We start from the raw sequence: 13333 nt of genomic DNA, 5'->3' as shown, positions 1-13333 counted from the left end.
GAATCAAAAGATTATTTCTTATTTTGACATAACTTTAACTCATGTTATAATCCTAAAATATTATATATTTTGCTGCTATGATTTTCACAGCCATTCATTCCGGCGCATGCTCATAAGAAGAGAAGAGACTTTTTTTAATTTTCAATAATATGATGAAAATTGATATTAATATATTCAATATACTGCCAAGAAAGGGCAAGGGTCCAAATTTTAAAAAAATGTATTTTGACATCTCATTCTGTTGTCTATGGAAAAGGTATGTTCAAAAGACCAAAAACTAGCTATCTTTCGCCGATCTTTTGAATTATTTCTGCAGACCAGGCATGAGTATCATTCCCGTTAAATCATTGTTGACCAAAATGACCCATCAGGGGTTTAATGTTATTCAAGAAGGGACAACACAACTTGTTTCTCATATCGAAGACTTTATGAGCATAATTATCAAAGGTACCAGGATTATAATTTATTACGTCAGACGCGCGTTTCGTCTACATAAGACTCATCAGTGACGCTCATATCAAAATATTTATAAAGACAAACAAGTACAAAGTTGAAGAGCATTGAGGATTCAAAATTCCAAAAAGTTGTGCCAAATACGGCTAAGGTAATCTATGCCTGGGATAAGAAATTCCTCAGTTTTTCGAAAAATTCAAAGTTTTGTTAACAGGAAATTTATAAACATGACCACATTATTGATATTCATGTCAACACCGAACCGTCCACCAGCAGTGGCATCGACCCAGTGGTATAAATATTTATCAAAGGTACCAGGATTATAATTTAGTACGCCAGTGTTGAATTATATAAATGGTAATAGGAAGATTAATGATCAATGTAAAGACGGTCTTGTAAATGACGAATGTTCAAAAATGTTAAATTTAACGGAATATGAGAACGTTATTGACAAATGTGTTGGCGAATTGAATTAAATCTATTTATAGCAAATTAAAAATCCGTGTAACACTTAATGAAAATTTTTCTGAATGTTGTAAATGCACTGCTGGTTTAATGTAGGCGGAATCCTTATCCCCTCTGTTGTATTCATTATATGTCAATGAAATCTGAATAAAAGCTGAAATCATCTCTTTTGTCGAAAAGTTGTGTTATTAACCGACCCTCATTGTCAATTTCTAGTTGTAAGTCAAGATATGAGGCCGACCTTACTGTATCTGTTGTATCCTTTAACTCCATTTCGATGGGATAGATTCATTCAACATAGTCACCAAATTTTGTATTATTTAATGAGAGAACATCATCTTTATAGCGGAACGTAAAGTTATTGGATATTGCTAACTTCTTAACTTCTTATCTGTCTTCCCTAAGAAGTTATTTTATTAAGTCAGTCTCATAATAATAATAAAGAAACAAGTCGGCAAGAAGAGGGGCAAAATAGGTTTTGGAATTCTGACAGTTTGTTGAAAAACACGTCCTCCAAACGTAACAATTACAAAAGATGATCAATGTTGTAAATGTGTATCCAAATAAGTATGATTTGTACATAAATTTGTAAAAAATCAAAATTGCAGTTTTTAGAAACAGATGGAAAATTAGACTAGAAGAGTAATGGTATTTAAATGGAAAGGCTATTGATATATGAAACGAGTTCATATATTTGGGTATTCTGTTTATTTTGCAAATACTCAAAAGAAACTATCAGAACATGGTAAAAAGGATGTGTTTAGTATATTTAATGAAATACATGATGATTATTATAATCTTGAAACTTTGTTGTCATTATTTGATACTTATGTAGCAATTATATTGCATTTATTGCTCAGAAATGTGGGGATTTCATATGGCACCAAATTTCGAAAAAAGGTCATTTGAATTTTTTAAAACGTATTCTTAAAGTCAAAATGAGTGCTGTAACTAATATGATTTATTGTGAATTAGGTAGATTGCCAATGTACATTGAAAGGCAGTATAGAATGGTCAAATACTGGTTAAAAATTTTAAGTACAGAAAATTGTATATTACAGAACTGCTATGATGAGCTGTATGACAGAAGTTGTATTAAAAAGAATGATAAACAAACCTGTTGTTGTAAAATTAGAGATATTTTGTTTAGATATGGATTTAATTATGTTTGGTTACACCAAAGTGTAGTTTGTAAAGATATTTTTCTATTACAATTAAAAGAAAGAATGCTTGGTGCATTCATTAGTGAAGTAACTGTGTTTTTTTAGAATTCAAATAAACGTCATTTGTATAGATACATGCATAGTACACACGCATTGTAATTTTATCTAGAAAGACCTGTTCATTATATATACAAACCATACATTTGTAAATATCAATATTAGCTCATATATATTAAGCATAGAAACAGGCAGATATTATAATGTTGATACAAATAATAGACTATGTACAAATTGTTATACTAGCTCTATTAAAGGTAAATACCATTATCTATACTTGAATGTAAAATCATTTAAACAAATTCGAAAAAAGTATATAAAAAGTATTATTGGAGAAATCCTTGTACATACAAACTTATCCAGTTGTTATCTGTCAGAAATATTAAAGAATTGAATAACTTAGGTATATTTTTAAAATTAACGAAAAAAAATAGAATTTAATTGCAGTAAATAGTATATTTGTTCTCACTTTATTTAAGTATTATATCATTCTCCTCTCGTATTTCGAATTTTGTATTATGTTTTATGTATTATATTTTCTTTCATGCGCACTTCTATATTTATATTTATTTTATATCTCTTGTAAATTTCTTATATTGGTGCATGTAAAATTGTGTATATGTATCCTATAAGCTGTAATTGCTTTCGGAATAAAGTATTATTATTGTGCAAGCATAAACTTGCATGTATTGTAAATATTTTGGAAAAAAATTAAACTATATTATGTTATCGATACATATATGTGTATTTGTTTGTGACATAAATAAGCAAGTAATAAGTTTATATAAATTATAGTGTATGGCAGATATCTTTAAAAAAAGAAGTAGTTATATTCGTGCAAAATAATTTGTTGTAAATATATTGAAAATCTGTTGTACTTTTATTGTGTTGTATTACACAAATGAAATTGTTTAACTGTGTAGTAAACTAAATATGCAAAAATTTGGAAGACTATAGTGAGTGATCTAATGGGTTATTTTCGTTCTTCGTGATCGGCGCATTTTCGCATTCGTGATCCGTTTTTCTACAGATTTATTTTTCGTGATTCGTAATGAAAGCATTGTTCGTGAATCGTTTTCATTGGAGTTTTATGTTCGTTCTTCGTGATTGAGATACATATTTCGTTCTCGTAAATTTTTTTCCATAAACAGACAACTTAATGAACCAGATAAAACCATATCATCGAAAACTTTGAAGTCCGTAGACATGATCCATAGTGAACTGGGTTATTTGCAAAGTCAAATATCGTTATTTAACTCATAAATTCCCATAAACATGTTGTCATGTCTCATTGTAGGCGTTGCAAACTTGTTAGAACATGCCTGGAACGTAAGCAATACGGTGTATGAGGGAATAAAAAGGAGTGTTCTGTGGGCTGCCTACTACTTTACGCATTCCTCCTATTATTACCCTATTCCTGAAAATGACATGCCATTGTCGTCCCTGAGTGCTATGGAGCCCTGCTGTCAAAAGACCAGGAACGCAAAATGTGTGAGTGTGCCCAGGACTTTGGAAAGTGTGTTCGACAAAGAACAGTACGACAGCAAACGACAATGTACAACACTGGCACATTACCACTTTATATGTACAAAAAAAGCAACTTACAGTGCAACAAGTGAACAAATCACATTTCCTTCAATATCTGAAGAAGGTAACAAGGACTACGATCAAGTTTTTAAATATGTTTCGGAATCAGATGTGGACGACACTCAAAAAATGCACAATACTATTGACACCCCAGAATGTATTAGTTTTCTTTAAGGGACAACCAACAGGAGTGGGAGAACAATCAGACTCAGGAGTAAGTTATATTTATTGACAAAATAAATATATATACTATATATCTCTGAGTGTAATCTCAAGATAAAAACGCCAGATAAAAATGTAGGTAATCAGAATCTTCCTTGAATTTTAAATTCAGTATATAAAATGGTAAAATAGAATTTCTTTTGGGTATAGCCATGGCAACAATCTGCATTTAATTGCTATAAAATATTGCAAAAGATATAAGCCAAATTTTGCAGAAATATGTGACATCTTTTTCCCCCTTTTTTCAATATTTTATAGCGAATAAATGCTGATTGTTGCCATGAATATACCCAACAGAAATTATATTTTACCATTTTATATACTGAATATAAAATCTAAGGAAGATTCTGATTACATACATATGCACATATATGACACAAACAGTAAGGTTAATATTGCAAGAAAGCATTGAAAAGGGTTTGGTAAATTTTTGGGGGTAAATTTTGATATTTTTCCTAACTGTTTATTGCTACCTAACAGTCTAATTCGGTAGGTAAAAGGGAGGGGTATTGTAGTAACGACGTAAGGAATATTTCCGATATCATCTGTGAAACGGTTATTCAATAACGGTCAACCAACTCGTGATGGCGTCCGTAAAATTTAAGAAGAGATGATTGCAACTTCACTATTTGGAACTCTTGATTTAATAGCTTCCTTGTGAGCAGCACAAATCTATCAAGGAAATACAAGTACGGGGAAATCGTATCACTTGGGAGATATATACTCCGTATGCAGACGCTGCTGAAATGTTGCTACATGTACTTAGAAATGGAAAGGTCACAATTGGGAAGTTGAAGTCACCTCTTTGTCGTAATGTTTTTTTTTCAACCGACCCTCACTGTCAATTTTTGGATGTAAGTCAAGATATAAGGTCGACTTAACTGTATCTGGTGTATCCTTTATCTCTAGTTCGATGGGGTAGATGCGTTCAACATAGTCACCAAATTTTGAATTATTAAGTGTGAGAACATCATCTACATAGTGGAAAGTAAAGTTAAAGGATATTACTAACTATTTTTCTTTCTTTCAAAGAAGCTCCTGTATGAAGTCAGCATCATAATAATAAAGAAACAATTCGACAAGAAGAGGTGCACAATTGATTCCCATTGAAATGCCGTTAGTTTTTGGAAAAACACGTCCTATATACGTAACAAACATCTTATCAACCACGAAATCAAACATCTTGATAATGTCTTTATTTTGTTCTTTAGAATGGGGAATACTTGTAAATTTTAGAGAAGTCAAATGCTTTAATACTTTTTCAAGATGGAAAAAGTAAAATCACATAAATACTGAACTCAGAGGAAAATCTAATCGTAAAATCCATAATCACATGGCGAAATCAAATTACAAAACACATCAAAAACGAATGGCAAAGAACTGTCATATTCCTGACTATCTTCAGGCATTTTCAAATATAAAAAATAGTGGATTAAACCTGGTTTTAAAGCGCTTAACCTCCCACTTTCATGACAGTCTCATCAAATTCCGTTATATTTACAATGATGCGTGAACTAAACAGACATAATAAATAAAATAGTCAAAATATGTGTACAGCAGTCATCGTCGTGTAACAATTTTAAAAGGAACAATTTAACAGAACACAAAACATCTATCTACAAACACATTCATTGATTCGTGTGTCTGACGTCAGAAAATATTATACGTCACTTTGTCGTTCAATGTTTATACAAACAATTTTAAAATTTGACATCGGCAATGTTAGCATACAGGGTTAAAAATTCAAAAGAAATGTAAGAATTTATATAAGAAATAGACTGAGATTTAAAATAGTCCCAACGTTATATAGAATTTATAAGAATCCACAAATCGTTTATTACACTACGCGATTGAATAATTTTTACGTTTGTGGTTCAACGTATTTTCTAATTCATAATAGAAATATAATAATAATGACATATAACAGAACAATATCATACTGACGGGATCTTTTAAAGTACAGAGTCACGTTATAAGAACCAAAGAAACACAAAAAAAGTCGCAGATACAAAACACACCTGCAAAAAATGAAAGACATTACAAACCCATTGGCGGGATGTTTAAGTACCGAGCCATGTTAAACGGATATCACATCAAACAATTCAACAGTAAAAGTAATATTGATAATAGAACAAAGACAAATGAAAGAACAATATAACACGTTGTTAAGATGATAAACAACATCAGTACGCAGAATCTATACATCAAGCCCATCATGTATTATTTGTGAAGTTGATACGGAATATTTATCAACAAGGTATTGGTACCTTCCGATGAACTTTTTTAGAAAAAGGACGAGACTTTCTTTGACATACCCCTAGTTCATCAACTTTCTACTCAGACACTAATAACGTTTTACAAAGTCTGAGTAGGAGCTGCAAGCTCTTGAATATCGAATAAGTTGAGAAATATATATCCCATATGGAGGTGAAGTTGGAATATTGCTAAAGTGTCTTAGAATTAGAATGTGTGGACTCTAAAAGATCTTTGGATTTTTTTAGTATCCACATCTGATTTACGCCACCTCTAGAATATGCAGTTTCACAATTACTTTGAAGCCCGGCTTTGATTGCTGATTAAAAAGATGTTAATAATTTAGAAAGAGGTTTCGTTCGTGGTGCACTTGGAAGACCCAGCAATATACCTTTTTTGTAAGGACACTTGAGGCGTCGTGAGGGTATACTGTTTGGGGCTTTATTTGCGGGGGCAACACCTTATTTGTCAGGGAGCTAGGACAAGTGATTTGCAACATTTTGGGTCTTTAAAAATAAACGACGCATGTGTAATGATAGACCCATTCAGTTTCTCAACTCTGATGTGTATCAACGACCTCACAGCCTTAATCCATTCGGACATAGTATCTACGTCTTCTTTCTCTTGCTTAGCCCATTGCCTGGCATAATCCTCGACTGAATTCGTCAGTATATTTCCAATTGATGGATAAAAGTGGCCAAGGGACAGTGTACTTTTTTATAAACGTGTTGTTCACGCTGATCTGGAACGCTAGATAGCACGAGTTCAAAATAATAATTTAAAAGCTTGGTGCTGACATGATTTATAACAATTGTCCGTTGGTAAATTGATATGGTAGTATGGTTCTCATTCCTGCTATATGCTTATAAATTCTGTCTGTAGGGAAAGAAGGTCTTCAGAAATACCTTAAAACTGTTTAATAGCGGTTTGGTATAAACTGTATTTGGATTTAAAATCTTGATTTTTCAACACTTTATACCCCAATTCTCAGTTTAAATTTTATTTGTTATAAAAGCAAAATGATAGTATGAACTGTTGTGTAGATATATTGATGTGTAATACATACGACAAAGAACTCAACAAAAAAGAGATAAATGACACAGAAAGTAACTATGCAAATGTTTGTTGATTTTAGATAGACCTTTTCAACAAATTGTCCTGATTCCTATGGAAACGAACAGTCCTCCTCTTCTTGACGACCCTTTATTTTTTCTTGGACTCGGCGTTCAATCATCCATTTGTAAAAAAACACCAATCAAATAAAAAAAGCTGGCTCATCAAGTTAATATTCAGATATATTGATAATGTTCTTTCCATTAGTAATCTAAACATTTCTGATTTGGTTTCACTCAATATCCTCCTGATACGGCTTTCTACGTTTCATTTTTCATTGTATAAAAAGTTATGCAACTATCAACATAATTTCAAATGAAGTGAATGTAATCCATTACAGGCAACATAACGGCCTTGAACAATGAGAAAACACAATCCCATGTGGTCTGCTATATAAGGCCCCGACATGCAAAACATGAAACAATTCAATTGGGAAAACTAAAGTCCGAATTAAAAAAAGAAACAGTTTACAAAAACAAATATGACATACATAAACCAACCACAACTACTGTACAACAGAATCCTGACTTATGACATGCATATTGAGAATTCATGGGGTTAAACATGTTTGGTAGCGTTCTAACCTACCCTTATCTTGGAAGGGGTGTACCAAACTTTACAATTCATAAATCTATACATCCCGTCATTGTGTTATTATGTTATAGTAATTTTTTGTATTATTGTCTTTTGTTGTTTGCTGATGTCCTTTGCCTTTATAGTTTTAACATGCCAATTTGTTGACCTTTGTTGGCATAGTGATTGATTGTTTAGTGATTAAGATTATAACACAAAGTCGACTCCTGTACTTCAATTATTTACACATGTGACATTTTTACCATTATATCAATTAGTTTCCGTAATACATTATTGTATACATAATGCAATAATATGCGACTGTCATATAAATGAGGGGTTTAGCTATCTATAAAACTGTGTTTTTGTTTTCTCACTATTGTCTACATAACGACATGTAAGTTAGAATTTGACAGCTGTTTTTCATGCATTTGATGTGTATTAGTTCCAGATTTCAACTTTGCATAATATACTTTTCGTTTTGAATGTGTGTTACCTAAAAGCTTCCAGTTCTTCGGATATTATTATCAATATCATTAAATGACTTCTCATTCATTTAGCTTTCAATGTTCCGTGAGAACCATTTGGTATTTATGACTACTTCTGAATACTAAAATTGCGCGAAATTGTGAGATGTATAATAGCATTGTTAATTCAGTGGACATATGTTATTCATGATCACATTTTCTATGGTCAAAGATCTGAAACTAATACATGTAATAATACCGTACCGACTATGACTTACTAAAAAGAAAAAAAAAGTATCAGCCTGGAGGGAAGTTAACTGTTAAACAATCTGGGCCCAGCTGTTCAAAAGTGTCGTTAAGCCAACGACTAGTTAACCCTAACAACTCGTTAAATTTTAACATTTTTGTATGTAATTTCTGTGTTAAATTATGTTATTCAAAAGTATTTAACGACTGTGTAACTAACAAACCTCCAACAAGAAACTACCAAGAATTAGAGGAACTAACTTCACAAGTATGGAAGTAAAGACCAGTAGAAGAGTGGTGAAGGAGCTAGGGTAATTGAGAGAAAAATTTGGCCCTGACATAACTGCAGATGCAAAAACCAGGATGTGGACCAAGATAGCAGACGAGGTGAATGCTCTGTGGATTATTTACAGGAAGCATTCAACTGTTAAGACCAAATTCATGAATCTAACCCCAGATGCCAAGGAAAAGTTTACGTACGAGAGAAAGGAGAGAAATAAAACAGGGGGAGGACCAGCACCAAAAACAAAGCATGGCAGAGGAAAACATCATCAATGCCATGACAGATACATCCTCCTTCAAGGGAATAGGCGGTGGCATGGAGACCTCTGTCGGTTGGTATTTGAGAAATAGTAATATTACGTAATTTTCATTCCTTTATTTTGCCTAAATTTGTCTGTTTTTGTTGTTTTCTTTCTTTATTTATTTAAGTTACAAAGAAAACCCCACAACCAAACCAGTCGTCTGCTATGACAGAAGGATGTTCCTTTTAAAGAAATTCCCTGTTCTAAAAATAGATTCATGTGTTTTGCGATTACTTAGTATGAAATTCATGTTACCTTTTATTTATATAAATCCTTTATGTGATATTGTTAAAAGAACCACCATCTACAAATCAAATTGTGGTTAAAGATGGATAAGATGGTATTCAATAAATGCTGAAGTTTTCTAGCTATGTCTTTATTATGGCGGTCAACATTTGCCCCATTGAGAAAAAAAAAAAAAAAAAATAAAGTGTGGTAAAAATTCCATACAAAATTAATTTACTTCCAGATATAATAATTATAAAATTAAAGCAGTTTTTTTTTCCACGGATATTGTGACATGTCTATGGTCCTTTTCAAAATAGCATGCAGTATAAAAACATAATTGAGTTATCTTTCTTTGTGCCTTATCATCTTAAAAGTTATGACTTTTTGTCATGGATTTCTCACCAAGACACCTGTAACAGCAGACACTTACAAGGTAAGTATATGAGTTACATGATTTAAACATATGACTATAATTTACTTAAGAAATTGTGTTTCATAGATATTAAAAGTAGATTTGGTCTGAATGCCTATGAGACCTTATTATTATGCATGAAATTCAAGTTTCTTCAAATCTAAGAACTGCAATCAATTTGTCAACTGATTTAATATATGAAGCCTTGAAATAGTAACTTATAAACAGTTCCATATGCACAGTTTTTATAATTGTACAGCAAACATGCCAAATTATGTCTGATCAGTGCATAATGAAGATTTATAAAAAGCATTTTACAAGTATTCCAGATCTGTAAACTGTACTGTAAAATGTTTCATATATTGATACGCAAATTTGGGAAGAAAGAAACAATTGTAATAATTGTATAATTGGTTCTATTTTGAAGATAATAAACTATCAATTCAGTTCTTTAAATAAAACAAGTCTTTTTTACATTTCAGACAGCATAACATCTGACCAAATGTTTACAGCTGTACCCATCTCACCAGTACCAGCTCTGAATGCTTTTCCAACATGCCAGACTGTTAATGGATATTAACTTAGATAATAACATAAATGGTTTAGTACTTTTTTTATTCTGCATTTTATATAAAGTTGCAATGATAAAGCATAAATTTTGACAGAAATAAGTTGACAATAATATATTATGTTGTTTAAAAAAAATCGTAATAAAAAAAATCAGTCTTTTATTTTTATGTAACAGCATATCTCAAGTTAATCCATCTGCATGATCTGATTTTCATATATTTATGATAATTGTTCTATTTGTCACACTTATTAAAAGAATTATAACTTATATATTGAGCAATTCATTTTTACAATACCCTTCCCCAATCTATGTTGTTCAATATATTTGTTTGTCCATTTATTTTGAATCTTGTACAATAGCATTTTTGAAGAGGTCTATTCAGAATTTTGCAAAAAATGGCTTTGTGAAGGAAGTGTTAGAAATGGGCATGTAAATAGTATTTGAATGAACCAAACATAAGGCTCCATACAGGGATCCATCTATATATATCTCTGTGTATTATAAACAGCACATTAAAATGCAAATATGAATTAACTTTCAACTAGATACATACTAAACACATATGATAGTTTACACTGAATTGAGCAAAGTCGTTATGTAAAACATTTGTCAACTTTTAGATTTACCATCTTCTGTGGAGAGTATCTGGATAAGGAGACTGGAGAAAGTTCATCAGAGAAATGAGGAGTTAGCAATTTGTAGTGCTACTGTTCATGCTAGCCTACCTGTACCTGTTTCTGCACAAAAACAGCACTGTCTATGATGTATTTACATAAGTTGTTTAGCGAGTTTGATGAGTTTTCCCCACAGATTCCAAGTTTGTTTTAAGATAAAAAAAAATTATAGGGAATCACTGAAGCATGACTGGATTGGGCACCCCTTAGGTCAGACAGTCACCTAACAACCCCCTCCCCCCCCCCCCCCTCCCCCCCAAAACTTCCAACCCATCATCAAGTTCTGGATCCGCCACTGAGTGACCATGATTAGAATGGAACAATTGAGTTCTCACAAGCACATTTACTTTTTTCAGATTTTATTAGTCCCTGTCCCAATTAAGGAGACTGTAAAACAGTATATGACTTGGGTTGCTGTCTGTTAAATTTTTGTTTTTTTTTTTTGCTTATGTGTCATTATTCATTTTTTTTAGTTGTTTCACATTTGTTGTGTCATGTCAATTATTTTATAAGAACTTAACAGTATTGGTTTTCCTCATTGTTAAAGGCTTGGAATAGTGATATTATTTTAATAAAATCTGTGTCATTTTGGCTCTGAATAATTTCATTGGCAATGATATAATATTAACACATCTACTAAATATTAAGATAGATTTTAAAATAAAAATACCAAATAGTAAAATTTCTATATTTCAGTGAAAGTATACAGAAGAAGAAAGCAAAGAGGACTGCAGATGATATGAATGAGCTGCAGTGTCTTGTTTTAGAAAGTGACCTAAAAAAATGAAATGCAGATGGAACTTTTCAAAGGACAAATGCAATTTAACAACATGACGATCCAGAAGAAAACTATTGACAGAGAAAGTATGATTTAAGATGCTCTTCTAAATACAGGAGCTTAGTCAAAATTAATTTTATTTATTGATTTTTCTGTGTTAATGATCCTTGTTCTTTTATTCCATTGTAATTGATTAAAAAGTATTAAAAGATGTTGTCATGATTTATTTTTGATTTTCAATGATTAAAAACTGTTGTGGAAATATGATCTCTAACAGCTCTTCCATCTTGATGACCATTGACATGTTCCCCAAGATCACCATCATTGCCTACAATTACTCCATCATCTTTAATGTCTGGTTCATTCAACAAAATGCATATATTGGGGAGAATAGCACCAGCAATTATTACTGACTTGCCCGGTTTTATTCTTATCTGAAATTTAAAAAAAAACATAACTTAATTTGTTACACTTATTAATTGTCTTCTTATCAGCACTTTGCTAAAGTAGTATTTTATAATATTTCAAAAGTTGGCATTGCATGTGTGTATGTATATACAATGTTTAAAAATAGGAAGATGTGAGATCACAGGTTTGAGTGGCAATGAGACCATTTTCTGTTGTTAAAGTAATGAAATATGAAAGTTTTACAGTATGATATTCAACATTGGAGCCTAAAGTAAGCTATAAATAATACTACATAAAATGTCTCTATAGCGGTTTTCCATGCATCACATTTTGGTAAGCATTTCAAAAGATGTTGTATTTTTATATATTAGTTAATTGTTTCACATTTATGTTGTCCAAGTGTTGAGTTAGTAGCACTTGCCTTTCATCTCTTGATTGTGGTAGGTGTTTTAAAAAATCAATTGCTGGATTATTTAGTTTTCCAACTTTATATACTAAATACATTTTTCCCCTTTAATCAAACTTCCATTTGTGATATGGCACCTTGTGGTACAATTTCAGAGAGATCTATACAATAATAAGTAATTGTCTGGAAAACTAGAAAAATGCTTGCTTTGGCCTCTATTTGGCCCCTAAGTCATAAACAGTTTGGACCAAAACAAACCCTATGAACTTTTCTTTTGGGGTATTAAACCTTTTGTTAAAACATATGAATGCAAATATAAAAAAGAAGGTGTGGTATGATGACCAATGAGACAACTCTCCACAATAGACCAAAACGACAAAGAAATTAACAAATATAGGTCACCGTACGGCCTTCAACAATGAGCAAATTAGTCACAATAATATTTTTAAACATAGCCACCCCTTAAAAGTAATTGATTGCTTCTTTATATATATATATATATAGAGAGAGAGAGAGAGAGAGAGAGAGAGAGAGAGAGAGTCTATAAGAATCTACCAACCAGTAAACTTAATAGGTATTGGATCATTAAAATTGACAATACTACACAAACAGGAAAAATTATATGAGTCTAAAAGATTGTGTAACAATACCGATAAATATATATATATATATA

This window comes from Mytilus edulis, chromosome 14, assembly GCF_963676685.1.
Source record: "Mytilus edulis chromosome 14, xbMytEdul2.2, whole genome shotgun sequence".
NCBI classification, from domain to species: Eukaryota; Metazoa; Mollusca; class Bivalvia; order Mytilida; family Mytilidae; genus Mytilus; species Mytilus edulis.
Note: the sequence above shows the minus strand (reverse complement) of the source record.